This window comes from Protopterus annectens, chromosome 10.part0, assembly GCF_019279795.1.
Source record: "Protopterus annectens isolate FY-2018-M chromosome 10.part0, PAN1.0, whole genome shotgun sequence".
NCBI lineage: Eukaryota > Metazoa > Chordata > Ceratodontiformes > Protopteridae > Protopterus > Protopterus annectens.
Window position 1 is genome coordinate 315,103,428 of NC_056744.1, and position 17,451 is coordinate 315,120,878.

General features: G+C 46.1%; 1 protein-coding gene across 1 annotated transcript in view; it reads left to right on the top strand.

Annotated features, from left to right (window-relative positions):
- LOC122814137 (testicular spindle-associated protein SHCBP1L-like) overlaps positions 1-17,451 on the top strand; it is a 1,630,938-nt gene that overhangs the window by 1,053,239 nt on the left and 560,248 nt on the right. The window lies entirely within an intron of this gene.

The window sequence follows — 17,451 nt, forward strand, 5'->3', positions numbered from 1 at the left end:
ATACTAAATATGTATTTACAGTAAACAGCAGATGTGAGTGTTCAATCTCGCCGTTTGTTCTTACACCTGGGTTCGGAGCCGATCCTCGGCTCCGTGTCGGCCGCTTGGCAAAGCTCTGCATCGAGAAGAAGCTCGAGACCAACCTGTCTCCCACAACCCCCCTCTGCCTTTACCTCAGATCTAGTTTGCCGCTGCAACGTTCGCATCATTTTTGATGAGCTCAGACCACCTCAAAGCTAAGATTGTATTTATCTAATAATTTTTTGGATAATATTTCTCTTCTTCCTTACTTAAAGTTGTTGTGTGTGTGTGTGTGTAGTGAGTCGAGGGCTTTCTCGAGTTCGTATATAAATTTTATATACTTATTTAAAGTTAGTTCCCTCGGGGCCTACCCCACCCTTTAAACTTTATACCCAGGATTTGACTTTAACTACCGGATTTGACTTTTATTACAGGATTTGTCTTTATTACTGGCTATTACACTGTTTAACTTTTTGGATTTGACTGTACTGTTAACATGTCTGAAAAAAGCTAAATCAGGCTTCAAACGGTGCCAATGTGGACAGAAAATGTCTGTCACAGATGATCATAGTTCCTGCGTCTACTGTCTTGGCCCTCTCCATCTGCAAGAAGACTGCTCCATCTGTCATTCTTTCAGTGGAAGGGTCATGACAGATAGGCGCAGGAAACTTATGGATAGAGGCCTTTTGAAGCCTGCTTTCCAAGAGGCTCTGGATGCATCGGACCAGACATCTAAATCCTCGAAGGAATCGAAGACGTCGGAGCCCATGTCATCGGCTCCGAGCTCTTCATTTAAAGTTCGCTCACCGGTTCCACAGACTTCGGGGCTGAGTGTTGAACTTTTGTCAGTTACCGAGCCTCGAGTCTTGGAACCGGTGACGGAGCTTCCTCCTCCTGTACTTTTGAGGTCGGCTCAGTCTTCGATTCCTTCGACGCGTTCTTCTAGGCCCCTCTCCGACACCGATGTAGACCGCGTGGTGCAGAAATTGATGGAGAATATGGCCTTGTCCAAACTCATCTGTCTCCTCTCAGTTGGTGTCGAGACTCGAAGGCCTTCCCTTATCTCCATCTGTTCCTCCTCCGAGGCCTATCCAGTCTTTGGAGCCGGGAGAGGCTGATCTGATGATTGTGGAGCCCTCGGTGCCGGAACCGTCTTTTTCTCGGTCGGCACCGTTCACCTCTACTCCGACGGACCCATTACCGGAATCGCGGAGCTGAAGATCCATCCTTGCATCGGGGACCAAGAGTCGGACCGACGTTTCGGTTCCGACTCTCCCTCTCGGAGCCTCGGCTCGGATCGACTCTGCTCCGTCCTCGGGGTTGTTGCCTTCGGTTCCTGTCTCGGGGATTCCTCAGTTTTCTTCAGAACCGAGGGATACCTCGACTCGGGACCCGGGGGCCTTCGACCTCATGAGGAAGGTGTTGTCGACTCAGGCAACCACTTCAGCAGAAACAGCTTCTCCTTCCCATAAGGGTCCGTTATCCTCCTCTGCACCCACGGCTACATCTAAGCGTCGAGCACCAGTCTCAGCCACCCCCAGAGGGTGCCCCCTCTTCCTCAAAGGCTTCATCGGATGCTCCCCCCGAGGAAGTTCCGAGGAAAAGATTGTGTAAGAGGAGACACTTGGATTCTCCACAAGAATCCTTGACATCGGACACTGACTTAGATGAGTCAGAAGGGTCCCCAAAATCACCCTCAGAGGATGTCTCCTTTTCTGGCATCCTGGAGATCCTAAAACAGAGAGGTGATTGGCAAGCCCTACCCCCTTCTGAGGATGAGTCAGTCTTGCTGAAGGCATTCGGTGCTCGCCCTTCCTCCTCCTGGGTCATTCTGCCCTTCGATGAGTTGATGGAACTAATTGCTCGAAGGGCGTGGGAGGCACCTGACACAGTGGAGCCAGTCCCTAGAAAGCCTAATAAATGTATTACTGCCCCACAAGACAAGGCTTATCTCACAAAGGGAGTTCCAGTGGACGCTATGGTGGTGGCAGCGGCCACGAAAAAGGAGATGTCTGAATCTTCCTCATCTGTCCATCCGCCTAACAGAGATTCTAGGACTATGGACAGGTATGGGAAGCGCATTTTTAGTTCAGTGGCTTTTTCCATGCGATCCCTGAACTATTTGACCCATTTCACACTGTTACAGAGGGATCTAATCAAAGAGTTGGGAGATACCCTCCAGGGTACTACAGATGCTGCTGTCTCGGAGAAAGTTACAGCACAACTCAATACCCTTACATCTATTGTGAACTCGTCCATGAGGCTGATCTCATACGCAGCCGAAGGATCGAGTAGGGCTGCGGCTTCAGCGATTGCTCTTCGTAGACAATCCTGGATGCGCTTATGTTCCTTTGCGGAAGCCTTCAAGTCTTCCTTTACTAATGCCCCATTTGATGGTGCCACTCTCTTTGGCCCAAAAGTAAAGGAGACCCTTACCCGGTGTGAGCAAGAGGGAAAGACTCTGTCTGTTGTCGGAGTCCCTTTTTCCATCCCATCCAGACCGTACCCCAAAGGGCAGCGTGGTGGAAAAATGTGGTTTCGAAAACCCCAAGGCTCTTTCCCAGGCACACAGGGTGATGCCCCCTCTAGAGGCAGAGGAGGGGGCAGAGGTGGAAGACGTCGCCCTGGCAGCAGAGGGGGTCCGCAGAACCAAGGTGACAGGGATACACTCCCCGGGAAACCTTTCCAACACTCCTGAGAGGAGGCCCGACTGTCCTGCTCTGGAGGCAGTCGGGGGTCGCTTAGCTTTATACCCTCAGGCCTGGCAAAGGCTTACATCAGACAATTGGGTAAAAAGAATTGTTACCAGAGGTTACAGAATTCCTTTCCTATTGCCCCCAATTCCACAGAAAAGACTCCCAGATGTACCGCCCCATCTGCGAGGCCCTGCAGCTATAGAAATTTCAAAGCTGCTAGAAAAAAGAGTCATCCAACCAGTCCCAGCGGACCAAAGAGGATTCAGAACTTACTCAGGGTTCTTTTTAGTTCCAAAAAAGACAGGGGACTGGAGGCCAATTCTGGACCTAAGCAAACTCAATACCTTCATCAAGAAAGAAAAGTTCCGGATGGTCACGCTTCAATCGATCCTTCCATTCTTACAGAAGGACGACTGGATGTGCTCAATAGATCTAAAGGACGCGTACTACCACATCAAAATGGCCAGGGCGTCCAGGGATCACTTGCGCTTCCGGCTGGGAGCCAGTCACTTTCAGTTTCGAGCCCTGCCCTTTGGTCTGACCTCAGCCCCAGGGTTTTCACCAAATGTATGGCAGTGGTAGCGTCTCACTTGAGACGCCTGGGATTCCAGGTGTTTCCGTATCTGGACGACTGGCTCCTTTCTGCCACTACCGAGCGTCGACTGATTCAGGCCAGGGATTACACACTACAACTCTGTGTTCATCTCGGAATTTCCGTAAATTTCGAAAAATCTTTATTACAGCCATCACAGCATATCTTATTCATAGGAGCAGAATTGGATACGTGTTGCTTAATCCTAAGGCTTCCTCCAGAAAGAATAGCCTCCCTACAAAACCATATATCTCTTCTTCTATTGTCCAAAAAATCCCCAGCAAAACTGGTTCTGAAGGTTTTGGGTCTTATGGCAGCTTCCCTCATTGCGATACCCTTGGGAAGACTGCACATGAGAGTTCTTCAATGGCTACTGTTTGCACAATGGTCGTTCCAACAGTTACCCCTGACACACGAAATTCACATCACAAACATCTGCAAATCACACCTGTCTTGGTGGCTTCAGACTTGCAATCTCTCCAGCGGGAGACCATTTGTGCTACCCACGCCGACAGCTACGGTGACCACGGACGCTTCCCTGATAGGGTGGGGGGGCATCTTTCAGGGACAGACAGTCCAAGGCGAATGGACCAAATTGGAGTACAATCTGCACATCAATGTTCTAGAGATGAGGGCAGTGTTTCTAGCGTTGCAACACTTTTCTCCCCTTCTTCCTCTAGAGACCATTGCAGTTCAGTCGGACAACATGTCCGTAGTCTGGTACATAAACAAACAAGGGGGAACCAAGTCTTATCAACTATGCAGAGAGGCCATGAGAATCTGGCAATGGGCAGAGTCCACGGGTCGCTTTCTGATAGCAACGCACATCCCGGGGTTATCCAACGTCATAGCGGGCAGGTTGAGCAGAGCCATCCTGTTACCTCACGAGTGGTCCCTCAAACCATCAATTGCGAAGAAAATTTTTCGCAAGTGGGGCCAGCCTTGCTGCGATCTGTTTGCGTCTCCAATGAACGCCAAATGCAGAAGCTATTTTGCCCTATTACCCCCTCCAGGGGAAGTCCCCAGGACGCTCTGGTTCACGATTGGCCCCCGGGTCTCCTATACGCTTTTCCTCCTATTCCCCTGATTGCAAAATTTCTACAGAAAGCCAACAACCTGGAAAGGACAATAATCCTCATTGCCCCATTCTGGCCTCGTCAAATTTGGTTTCCCTTTCTTCAAGCACACCAAATTCGGGAACCCTGGATCCTGGACCTGGAGCCGGATCTGCTGACCCACTCGTCAGGGGCTCCCCACCCGTCGCTTCTCTCCCTCAGACTAGCAGCTTGGCTGCTCCGCTTCCCTTTTTAGCCAGGTCTGATCTTCTTTCCCCTGCAGTTCAAAATATTCTGGTGGCTTCTCATAAAGTTTCCACTACAAAGATTTACACTAGTAAATGGAAGCGTTTTGTACACTGGGCAACTACACAACAATTGGATCCCGTAATAGCCCCTCTTAACAGAGTCTTGGAGTTTTTATCCGAACTATTCCACCAAGGAGCTTCTCCTGCCACTTTGAGAGTGCAATTGGCTGCCATTTCAAACTTTCATGTGGGAGAAAATGGGGCTCCTATTATGGCTCATAGACTTTCTAAGGCCTTTCTAAAAGGATCATTCCATATTAGGCCACCAGTTAGAACTCCTACATCACCTTGGAATTTGAACCTTCTATTATCACAGCTAATGCTACCACCCTTTGAACCAGCCTCTTCCTGTTCTTTGAACTTTTTGTCATGGAAAACCCTTTTTCTGGTAGCTATCACATCAGCCAGACGAGTATCGGAACTTCAAGCTCTTTCCGTTAAACACCCATATTTGATCTTTCACCCTGATAGAGTATCTCTTCGCACTAATCCATCCTTTCTTCCCAAAGTTTGCTCTGTCAATAATATTAATCAGTCCATTGAGCTCCCCACTTTTTTCAAGAACCATTCCAATAAGTTGGAATATATGTTACACAAGTTAGATGTTCATAGACAACTCAGGTTTTACTTGGATAGAACAAAGGATCACAGAAAAACAGACCAGCTCTTTATAGCCTTTGCAGACAGCAGAAAGGGCATGGCAGTTACGAACCGAACCCTTTCCAAATGGCTTTTCGATTGTATTATTTTTGTTTATACTGCCTCTGAGCAGAGTTTATCTGTCAAGCCCAAAGGGCATTCTACAAGATCAATATCTACATCCCTGGCTCATGCAGCCCGCCTACCGTTGGACACTATTTGTGCGGCTGCAACTTGGTCTAAGCCACATACATTCATTACTCATTACAAAGTAGATAGGGTTTCCAGGGACAGGGCAACCTTTGGTTCCACTGTGCTCAGGAACGTTCTCCCGTGAGTTCCTCAGGAACATGGAGCTAAGGACGCTACCCAGGTGTAAGAACAAACGGCGAGATTGAACACTCTCACATATAGAAGTTATGTCCTTACCATAACGTTCCATGTGGAGTGTTCATCTCGCCTTTGTTCTTACATTCCCACCCTCCCACCCTCAGGAAGAACGTCCAGTTTAGGTGTCTGGTTTGGTTCTCCCACTTCTGCCTTTGTTCAGTTGTTGTGGCTGTGTTTCAGCTTGCTTTACATGAATGTGTTATGTTCACTCCCGTTGAGTTCTGGTTTGTTTGCAAACTAGATCTGAGGTAAAGGCAGAGGGGGGTTGTGGGAGATAGGTTGGTCTCAAGCTTCTTCTCGATGCAGAGCTTTGCCAAGCGGCCGACACGGAGCCGAGGATCGGCTCCGAACCCAGGTGTAAGAACAAAGGTGAGATGAACACTCCACATGGAACGTTATGGTAAGGACATAACTTCTATTTTCAGTCACAGGAAATATTTAAAAACAGCTGGAAAGATTCACACAGTTACAGAAAAACAATACTCAACTCTTTTCACTGTTTTCCTAACTGATTTAGAGAATTAAGTATCCCTGGTCACTTACTAGACCAAGACAAGATGAAGTAGGTGAGGGATCCTTCTATGATGGGTTTCAAGAAACAGACTGCTAAGTCTGACTGACAGATTTCTGTGTAGTATGTGAATATTATTTCTGGGATAGCTTGTAGAATAACATCACATCTGCTCACCCAACTCTGTTTCCCACACTATTACCAACATTAGAAGCTGCTAGGATTTTAGCTCTTGTGTATTACCATGCACACGAGTTTTGTGCAGATCTGCTACAGCTCCTGGAAGTCATAAATCAATTTCAAACCTCCACCCTTCCAGAGCAGCAGTTAGCTCCCTGCTTAGAGACAGTAAAGGTGGTGTCCTAATACTTGGTTTACCAGACATTTTGTCTTTAGTTGCAACCAAAACTGTAAGATACCATTTTTATGGCCTAATTTAATTTCAACTATTTTCTAAAGTATGCTACAGCTGTTTTGTGTGTAGCTTCTTCTCTTCCAGTATCCTTTGTTAAACTATATACATTTAAGCAGTTACAATAATGCATGTACTTTTCTTTGCTTTCAGCAGGGCACACTTTTGGTACATTTTTAACACCGGTAACTTTACAAATACATTTCCAACACAAGCACCTGTACAAATCAGTTGGATATACAAATTCGCATTTAATTCCAGCTAGCTGTGCTGGCATATGTTACACATCCACTGCCCTATTTCTGGCATAGCTGACAGTACCTCCTTTGTCACAAAAGGCATATCTGGATACAACTTTGCGGAGCACTACAAGACTTTTCATCAGTGCAGTGGATCTGCCTTATTTGGACCCAAAGTTAGAGAGACTGTCCATGAGTAAACAGGATGGGAAAACCCTATCTGCTGTAGGGTTACATTTTTCTACCCCTCAGAGGACCTTCTCATGAAACCACAATGGGGGTAAAAATACGTGGTTCTGGAAATTGCAAGGGGTTCTCTCTGGACTCTTACAAAAATAGGTACCCTCTTGGCAGAGGGGAAACTGTTACACATCACCCACACTGCAGGGGAAGCCCACAAAACCAAGGTTTCAGAGGCCTTTTTACTGAGAAGCATTTTCTGCGTCCATGTACGGTTGCCTGACTGGTGCAAACTCGAGTCAGTCAGGGGGTGCTTATCTATGCACCCAGAAGCCTGGACATCCATCACCAAGGATATCTGGGTGTAGAGAATAATTACCAGAGGCTGTTGCATTCCCTTTTCCCTTCCCCCACACATTCATCCACAAAACATTCCCAACCTTCTACCCCATCAGAGGAAGGAAGCAACCTTTGAGATAGAAAAGCTGCTAAGAAAGAGAATCATCCAAGAGGTCCCACTAGACCAAGGAATCAGAGCTTATTCAAGATTCTTTTTGGCCAAAGAAGATGAGGGACCTCAGGCCCATATTGGACCTAAGCCATTTAAACCAGTTTGTCAGTCTGTACATGTTCTTAATGCTCATGATTCTGTCCATTTTCCTGAGGAAGGATGATTGAGTGTGCTCGATAGATGTCCGGGATGTGTACTATCACATAAAAATAGACGCTCCAGGAGACGCCTTCATTTCTGGCTGGGAGCAAGTCACTTTCAATTCAGAGCTCTGCCCTCTGGTCTCACCACAGTCCCCAGGTGTTCACCAAATGTATTGCACTGGTTGCAGCTCACCTGAGATTGCAGGGGTTTCAGGTGTTTGTATATCTTGCCAAATGACTCACGAAGCATCTGCTGACACATGTCAGGGACTACCTGCTCCCTTTGTCTACACCTGGGCATCAAAGTTAACTATGACAAGTCTCACCTTCCGAGGCAGAACTTCTGCACTTCCTCATTGAGAAAAATATCTTGGCTGACACACAACATGGCTTTAGACCACATCACAGCACCACCTCTGCCCTCCTTTCCTTTACCAATACCATCAACCTTAACAGAAGTAAGACCCCATCCTCGGCCCTTTTTCTTGACCTCCCCAAAGCCTTTGATATGGTTAACCACCAGCTACTTCTCCAAACTCTGTCCACTTTATCCCTGGATAGCAATGCTATTCAGTGGTTTCAGTCCTACCGGAGCGGTAGACAACAAGCAGTCCCATGGCAGGACAAACTGTCCACTCTACTACCTCTCTCTTGGAGTCCCACAAGGCTCTATTCTTGGACCCCTTTTATTCTCTATCTTTAACAATAACCTTCATTCTGCCATCCCAGGTGCAACTTGTATTCAGTGCGCTAACGATTCTACTCTGATCTGCCTCCTCACCAGCAGATCTTCTGTCCTTAACCTAACAAACATTCAGTATAGTAGATAACTGAATTGAACCCTAATAAAACCAAATTGCTGCTGTTCCCCCCCTACTTTGTATGTCCACTCCTTTCACCTTTACAATAACTTCTAACAATGGTACCATTATTTCACCAGACACCCATACAAAACTCTTAGGGGTAATAGTTGATAATAACCTCAAATTTGATATGCATGCCAATCAAACTATCAAAACAATTAAAAAACGTGGTTCTCTGTATAGAAATAAACCTTTCTTTACCCCATTAGCTAGGTCTGAAATTGCCCACACACACCTACTCTTTACACTGCTGTACGCCTCCCCTATCCTAATTAACATGAATAAGTCGGTACTTGGTAAACTCTCAAACTGTTACAACCATATCGCCAGGTTTGCCACAGGATCTAAACATCGGACTCATCATTGCCAAAACCTCAAACGTCTAGGGTGGCTAGAAATTCTCTGTTTACTTCATTATAATCAACTTATAGTAATGCATAATGTCATCATCCACCCTGAAAACACCCCTGGTCTAACAAATCTCATCAACACCTATTGTAACCCCAGGCCACTTAGCTCTTCAAGCAAACTGCTTCTTCAAGCACACAACCTAATAACTCAGCCGGTGACTCCCTAGTTTCTAGCTTTGTGGGCAAAGTCTGGAGCTCGCTTTCAGCTGACCTCACACAAATAACCTCGCACTCTATTCAAAAGAAGCCTCAAACAGCATTTATTTATTTTATTATTTTTATTTAACATTTGTTGACCGGGAAAGTCCGATTAGGTCCCACAGATCCTGTTTTCAGCGGAGGCCCGGGGAGAAATGCTCCAGTAGCATGTCTTTAGAATGTGGGAGGAAACCGGAGTACCCGGAGGAAACCCACTCGAACGCAGGGAGAACATGCAGACTCCACACAAAAGGCACCCCAGCAGAGAATCAAACCGGAGAACCTCTTGCTGTGAGGCGACAGCATTAACCGCTGCACCACTGCACCGCCCAGCATCTCATGACACACTGGCTATGTCCATGTACCAACCCTGACTAACTCTAACTACTCAGTCAAGAACTTCTTCTCTCTCTAAGAGAAATATATGTAACACGTGACTTTTCACCTCACCATGCTTTCTATTTCTACCCTCCCACCCATCCTCCTCACTCATATATTTATCTTTTTTTACCTTACTTGTACACTACCATACATCTATTAGTAGGTCAAAGTTAATCAGGGGATATCTTACACTAATTCTCACTTTTCCATACCTTTCCCTTTTACTGGACTAACTATGAGTGTTCCTAATGCCCTATAACCTTGTTAGTCTTTTAATGCCTATTAGAATTATCAGTTACCTATGTATGTATACAAAGTTATGACTACTTTGTTTATTATCTGTATGATTGGAGTTTTTATTACAGTATTTTGTATGTTATCTAGTTAGCATTCTGTACCAAGATATACTGTACAATGTTATTCATATGTGAGATGGAGCTTTTCTCACCGGGCCTCTGCTTTAAATGGACATGTATCCAATTGGAATTTACCGGTCAACAAATGTAAAATAAATAAAATTTTCCCACAAGTACTACATCAGGCTCTAACAATCCAATGTCTATGATTCCACATCCCATGACATCCACCATTCAAATAAAAAAAGTTATGTACTCACCATAACATTCCATCTGTTGTCCTTTTTCATTCTTCCTCATGGGGAACCATGGCCTTAAGCCCAATGCCAAAAAATGTCGTCATCCCCTTTGGGTAAAACCCAGTACCCACGAATTACCACATCGATGGTAGTCCACTGAACACAGAAGGCGTTGTAAGAGATCTGGGAACACAGGTTGACAGCAACCTCTCTTTTGACCACCATATTGTCACTGTGGTCAGAAAGGCCTTCTATGTGGCACATCTTATTACTAAGGGTTTTGCATCCAGAAAGAGAGGTCATTGTCTCCCTCTACTCTTCCCTCATTAGGCCAGTCATAGAGTACGATGCCCCATTTGGCTTGTATCTCACTAGACACCTGCAACAACTGGAGAGGCCACAAAAGTACCTTACAAAGAGGATCCTAGACCTTAAACACTTGTCCTATATGGACAGACTCAAAAAACTCCAATATTCTCCGTCTCATATTGCGTACTTAGAGGCCATCTCTACTTGACTGATAAAGCTCTGCCTGACCCAGCTCAGTTAGAAATGCTACATCTAAAGAAATCCCAATCCCACCATACCACACGCTCCAGAGACCCTCAGCCTCATTACCACAGTCAACAGAACGTGCTGGAGGGACAGGTTCATAACCCAGAGACTGCCCATGCTATGTAATAGACTTCCCATACATGTCAAACAGAGCACCTCACTGGTCCTCTTCAAGAGAAATCTTGATGAGTGGATGAGAAATAGAAAATTCACCCCGGGGATCACTCCAGTGATTCTACTAGACAGAGGCACTGGAAACTAAGGTCGGATGGCACGATGCCAGGATAATGCTATGGGCTAGGCTTGTAAACGCTCCAGGACCATTAGCCTAGTACACACCTATGAACCTATGAACAGATGGATTCGGATCCCAACTGGCTGCTTTTTGCAGCTCATGGCATACTGAAACTCTGATGCTGCTCCCTTACCCACAATGCACCAGTCCCCTACCGTACCTCAGATCTTGTTTGCTGGCTTTTTAGACTATATAGTAATTAACAAATAACGAGGGTATGAGAACTGTATCTGGAGCTCAAATGAAGGAACACTGGATGTTCATGTTTCACTGTTGCAGTCATCACACTTGAGTTATCCTGCCAGGGGTAGCCCTCAGTCGGCCCGAATACCAGAGGCTTTTAATATTTCTGCGTCAGTTCCTGTCGCTCCAAGACTGATGTCAGGTCGTCAGTGGTATAAAATCAGGCAGCCGATGCCATTGCATCAGTCTTTCTTTCCGAGGAGCCCGAAGCAGAAGCAATTTGCACGAGTGCCGGTCGGCCACTACCTGAGTTTTCATTTCCGAATTGAAGTTGAAGTCTTCTAAAGCTAAGTACCCCATGTGGGATCCTTTTTTCTTGCTCTAACTGATGTCGGGGAAAAGTTAACAATTGTCTCGCCTGTAGAAAGCAAATACCAAACCGAGACTTCCATTCTTACTGCGTTGCGTGTTTAGGCACAGACCACGATGTCCCTCGCTGTTGCTTTTGTGCTTTGTTCAATGCCAGAACTATATGTCGTTGGGCCCGTATTGTAGCTAAATATTTTCGCTCTCAGTCCTCGTATTCCGATATAACTTTGGTAAGCCATCTAGCTACCAATCTTCCGAAAAAACATAAGGTTAAAGACAGAGACTGACTGCACAGGTCCAAAACTGCCGATGATGCTTCTGTTAAGCTAGTCGTTCATTCTCTGGTCCTCAGTGAGGCACTTTCGCAGCCCCTGATGCCCGCTTCTGTGGATTCGCAGGCTGCTACCGAGACCCGTTTGGAGTCCGAAATGCCACGAGACACTTCGACTATGGATCCTGCAGATGTCTCTACCTTGGATGAGTCTGGAGCCGCTGAGCAGGCACCGGCTTCCGAGAAAGTTCTTCACACTACCGATACTCGACACAAAACGACAATTTATTTTGCGTCTTCAATTCTTTCTAAAACTACTGAGTTTCTAAGGCCCAGGGTACGAACTACACCTAAAAAACCGACGGCACAAGCTCGGGCACCTGCTTCCATGCCTCAATCTCAAATGCTTAAAATGGCGGAAGACCTTATGCTTATTAGGGGAAGCCAGGCTACCCCTTCCAAAAGAAAGAGATTTCTCCCCAGTAGTTTTATCTGAACAGGAGTCCGATGACTCTAAGGTTTCTGAATATGAAGACATGCAACCCCTCTCTGCTTATGAGGATTCTGATGCAGAGGAATCAATTCCTTTTGGCTCCCCTCCAGAGAATTTTTCATTTGGTGAAACCCTACATACTTTAAGGGAGCATTTCCATTGGGAATATCAGGACTGGCCTCCATCAAAAAAGAGACTTGGTGAATTCTTAGATTTACCATAGCACAGACCTTTAGCCATTCCTCCTGTCCTGGATGTTGTGGATGATGTTTTTACGGAATCCAGTTTAACTCCTGACACCTTTCCTCCTGCTCCCAAGAAACCTGACAGGTACTACAGAGTCCCTGACTCTCAAATTCCTTTTCAAAAATCCTACTGCTGACCCAGAGGTCATCTCCCAAGGACCAAAAGGAATTAAGGCAACCTCAGCTAAGAATCCCACCCCCACCCCACCCCACCCCCAGACAGGGATTCCTGAGCTTTAGACAGATTGGGTAAAAAAAGTATACACCTCTGCAACTCTTGCTATTAGAGCACTAAATTGTCAGTTCCACATGCTGAAATAGCAGCAGCGTACATGGAACTCTATCTCCTCAAATAAAACATATCTTCCTTGCTTGTGCAGAAAATAGAGTTACAAGAGCTTATGCATTCTGCAAGCCAAGTTACTAAGCACACATTGCAATGTGTCTTTGACACCCTAGAAGCATCTTGCAGGACAGCAGTCACTGGTTCAGTCCTTAGAAGGCATGCTTGGCTAAAGGAACAGACCTTGCCAGACCATGTCAAATCAAAATTATTGGACGCACCATTGAACAAAGAAAATTTGTTTGGCACCAAGGCAGAAGATGTCTTAAAGTTGGAAGAAAAAGCTAAATCTATGCATACAGTTAGACTTTTTACAGGTCCAGCCTCTGAGGTTCAGTAAGCATTGCCCCCCCAAGCACTGGTCCTTTCCTGCCTCCTCTAGACCAGCTCAGCCCAGACCCAGGGGAAGCTGACCCCCCAGACAGCAGTCCCAGGGAACGCAGAGATCTAAGCAATGGAGTTCCTTCACTTCAAACAGGGAGTGCTAAGCCACCCCCTTATGGTAAAAACTCACAATGACTTTACACCTCCACCCCGTACCTCTGTCCACCTGCTTGTGCCCCTAGGAGGAAAACTCTCCTTCCATGCAAACAACTGGGCCTTTATTACCATCGATCGATGGGTCCTCAACATAGTGTCCCAGGGATACATATTTTATTTCTATATTCTGCCAAACCCAAAAGGGTTCCCAGATCTTCCTCCAAACCAGTGGGTAGAGGCCAAAAAGCAAGTCCTTTCCCTGCTCTCCTTGAGAGCAATACAGCATGTTCCTGCAGACCAGATAGGCCAAGGTTTCTATTCCAGACTCTTCCTGGTATCCAGAAAAGAGGGCACCTGGCACCCAATCCTCGATCTATTCATTCTAAACACCTTTCTGGTGATACCAAAATTCAAAATGCTCACCCTTCAGCAACTTCTTCCTATGCTTAGACGATTGCCTGGTTCAGGCAGACAGGAAAAGCTGTTACAGCACCTGACCTTTGTAAAGGACCTACTGACCTCCCTTGGATATACTATCAGCGAAAAGAAATCAAAGCTAGTCCCCACACAAAAAATCATATTCCTGGGAGCAAGTCTGGACACAGCATCCCAGATGGCATTCCTTACTCCAGAAAAACAAGCCTACCTGACAGGCTACTTCTCTCAACTAGCCACCATAACCCAGTTATCTGCAAGGAAAATCCTGCAAGCTCTAGCGTTCATGGCCGCCTGCATTCTACTCATTCCATATGCCAGACTGCATATGAGGAAACTACAGTGGTGCCTAAAAAGCCTTTGGTATGAACACACTCAAGACCTGGAAACTATCATACCTATGATACCCTATCTAAGGAAAGATTTTCTTTGGTAGGCAGCAGTATGTAGCCACAACAAGTGACTTCCCCTTCTCACAACCCCACGCCACCCAGACCCTCACCACAGATGGATCAGACTATGCCTGGGGTGCACACCTGGACGGCAGGTGCATTCAGGGCCATTGGAGCCCAAATCAAGTACATCTGCACATCAACCAAAATGAGATGCTAGCTGTTCAGCATGCCCTGACAGCTTTCAGACCCCTACTCTCCTTGGGGCCTCTAGTGATCAAATCAGACAACACCACAGTGATGTGGTATATCAACAAGCAGGAAGGGACTCGCTCTTATCCTCTCTGCAGGCTCGCTATGACCGTTTGGCGCACAGCCTCAGCCATGCAAATACACCTGCTAGCACAATTCCTGCCAGGCTCCCTTAACTCTCTGGCAGACAACTTAAGCAGAAACCTGCTAGACCCACACGAGTGGCAGCTAGACCACAGAACCTTCAACCTTGTAACACAGAAATTGTGCACCCTGAAGGTGGACCTCTTTGCCTCCCACTCCAATCATCAGCTCAGCAAATGCTGCACCAGGGAACCTCACAGCAAGGCCTGGAAAGTGGATGCCCTATCCTTTCAATGGGTAAACCTCTCAGTCTATGCATTTTCCCCTCTACCATTCATTTCAAGGGTACTGCTCAAAATAAGGGAGGAAAAAACAAGGGCAATCTTGATTGCCACAGACTGGCCATGCCAGCACTGGTACCCACTGCTGTGCAGCCTGTCACCCCTGCCACCATGGCACCTACCTCAGATCCCAACACTCCTGACCCAGAGGAATGGAGAATTCATGCATCCACAATTGCAGACCCTGAACCTGGCAGCCTGGCATATTCCCTAACCTCTCCTCCAGCTGCCAGCCTAAGCAAACAAGTTTTTGATGTTATACATGAGGCCAGACGCCCCAGCACTAGAAAATCCTATGTTGACAAGTGGAAAAGGTTTTGCACCTGGATCCCAGGCCTAAGGGAGCCGAAACAGCACAACCCTCCCTTTCTCTCATCCTGGATTACCTAGCAGACCTACTACACTAGGTCTATCCTTCTCTTCTATTAAAATTCATGCCTCTGTCATCTCTGCTCATTACAGCACAGAGCCACCACTCTTCTCACACCCTCTCATCAAAGAGTTCCTAAGTGGGGCTAACAACTTAAGGCCACCCAGAAGAGCTCCTACCCCAGCTTGGGACCTTAACTTTGTGTTGGAAAAGCTCACCCTCCCCCCTTTTGAGCCTGCAGCTTCAGCAGAGTTAAAATTCCTCTCTTGGAAAACAGCTTTGCTTCTGGCCATCACTTCAGCTAGAAGAGTTTGAGCTACAAGCACTCATGGCTGTAGAGCCCTTCATCATTTTCCATGCCGACAGGGTCTACCTCAGGAATTAACCCATCCTTCATGCCTAAAGTGGTGTCCATTATGGCTGTCAACCAGTCCATTCATTTGCCCACCATTTTCCCTAACCCACAAAAGAAGGGGAAAGGATTCTGCACTCTCTAAATGGGCACAGACAGCTCAGATTATATCTGGATAGGACTAAATCTTTTAGAAAAAACTGACCAATTGCTAGTCAGCTACACAGCATGGCCAGAGGGCAAGGCTACATCCAAACACACAATCTCCAAATGGATAGCACACTGCATCCATTTCTGCTATAAACAGCACGGTATACCACCCCAAAGGGGATCAGGACGCATTCCACCAGGGCAACCTCCACCTCTGCAGCTTTTCTCAGAGGGGTCCCCATCAGAGATGTCCTGAAAGCTGCAACATGGACTGCTGTTCATACCTTCACCAAGCATTACCACCTGCCTATCTTCTCCAAATCCAGGGCAGGCTTTGCCACCGCAGTGTTGCAAGGCATCCTAGCCAGCCCCCAGTCTTCTTGACTGCCTCCACCCTTTTCTTCAGCTTTGGGAATCAACCCAAGCTTGATGACTACAACAGTGAAACATGAAGAACATAGTACAGTTATGTACACTTACCATAAATGTAGATGTTCGAGTGTATTCACTGTTGCAGTCCTGGTTTCCCACCCTCCATCCCCCTTGTTTTGGTCTCTCTCTCTCTCCTTACAGGGAATTTTTAGTATTTACTTTCTACTGGTGGTGTTCTTCCACCATAACCTAGCTCCCTATTTGGGGGGCACCTGACAGTTGGGGCAAGAAAAACTGATGTAATGGCATCAGCTGCCTGATTTTATACCACTGACGACCTGACAGCAACCGACGCAGAAATACTAAGCCTCTGGTATTCGGGCCGACTAAGGTCTACCCCTGACAGGATAACCCAAGTGTGATTACTGAAACAGTGAATACACTCAAACATCTACAATTATGATGTGTACACAACTGTACTTTCCTTTAGCATCTTCTAAACCTTCCAGAAGTCATATTGGTAGGAGTTGGACAGAGGCAAGTTGATAAAGAATGAAAATGGACCACACACATTGAACTTCATCATGAGTACATAACTTTATCTGATGTCTTTTTCATATCAGTCCTCTACAAATGTGACAGTCCCCCCAGCTACCTAAATCCATGGAGGATGCTGAGCACAGCTGAACCAATTGCTGCTCTTTCCCTAGAGACCAGATCCAATTTGTAATGAGCAGTAAAGGGATCAGGATTAGCCCAAGTTGCAGCTGCACAAATATTCAAGGAAGATTTGGATAAAAATACTGAAGAATTTGCCATAGACCTGGTGGAATGAGGTTTTGGTGGGTTTGGCAAAGACGAGCCCAGTTTATTATAAACAAAGGTAATGCAATCTGTTACCCATTTGGCTAAGGTCACTTAAGTAACTGGTTTGCCTAATTTTGAATCCAAAAAGGAGACAAATAATTGGTCTGATTTCCTTAAAATTTTTGTCCTGTGGAGATAAAAACATAACTGTCTGCAGCATATACTCTCCTTTATGAAATTTGACTTCACATTTGGCTGACAGTTCGAGGCAGGATTGTGTCCAAGATTGTACAGTCAACTTCAAATCCCACGGGGGAGTAGGCTCTTTAAAAAGGAGGTTTAAGAAGAAAGGTTCCTTTATAAAGTTCTTACAAAGTTTGGAAGACACTAAAGACATGATTTATCTAGTGTAAAAAAATGGAAATGGCAGTATGTTGTACTTTATTAGTTGAATAACTTGCATTTTCATTAAAAATTGTAGCCAAAAATTCAAGAACTTTAGGTACTGGCACTGAAAA